Source organism: Contarinia nasturtii, unplaced genomic scaffold, assembly GCF_009176525.2.
Source record: "Contarinia nasturtii isolate CC-2019 unplaced genomic scaffold, AAFC_CNas_1.1 Cnas_scaffold_4311, whole genome shotgun sequence".
Lineage (NCBI taxonomy): Eukaryota > Metazoa > Arthropoda > Insecta > Diptera > Cecidomyiidae > Contarinia > Contarinia nasturtii.
In genome coordinates this window covers 2132210-2133239 of record NW_022201606.1, presented here as the reverse complement: position 1 = coordinate 2133239, position 1030 = coordinate 2132210, and positions in this window count along the sequence as shown.

Genomic DNA, 1030 nt, shown 5'->3' with positions numbered 1-1030 from the left:
TATGGTGTGGTAATTTAAATAAAATGGAAACAGCAAAGGTAGTATTGAATAAAATTCTAAGGGTACTTCAAAATGCTGCTTTATATAGTAATTCCATATTTATAGTAAGCGAATCCACTCACGGTAAGCTAATGAATGCCAAAATTTCAATTATGCAATCAAAATACAGGGTGAAACTCAAGTAAGTGCAAATTGTACTTCCACTTCTTCGTTGAACCCAACAGAGTGATAAAATCTGTAAACATTTTCACGACAAAAGCCATTTTACAATGATTTTAGTTGTCAATACTAACACACAATTTTATAATTGACTTAAAACTGATATTATTTTGGACGGAACTGAGTTAGCCTGTCTGCCTGCCCACGGTGGAAGTTTATTAGTCCTGCTGGTTAGTCAAAAGTTCACATTGACCGAAATAGTGTTCGATGAACGATATATTTATTCAAATGGCGTATGACGGAAAATTGTCCAAGAGAAGGAATCTGTGAGATAAATGTCAACATTCACCCTGTATAAATTGCAAGCATTCACGTTTTCAATTTTAACTGGAAATTTGCATTTAATCCAATCGTTCTATGGCTCATCTCTTCTTCATTCGTTCGCTTTTGTAATATTTTTTATTGCGAAATTCATTATGCGATGATTTGTTTTTTGTGGTGCACATCATATGAGCAATGTTAAAGAAGTGGCCTTTTGTTTTAATTTATCGATATATAACAGCTCTGGATGATTAATGATATACCGAACCATATTTATTTTATTCACGCTCGTTAAAAGCAGAAAAAAGCATTTTTGTGCTATTTTCCAATGAAAATATTTTTCCATTCCATCGGAATTTAAAAAAAATGTAAATTTCCACTTTTTTTCAAACAAGATTGTGTATTTTGATAAATATTTAATTGCACTGCAATCCATTTCTGCTCTTAACTAATTTAGTATAAATCCATATATTGGATCGAAGATAATATTAATTTTGGGTGTTAAAAAAAGTTTCAAACACAAATATTCGATACAAAAAAGTTCATTCGT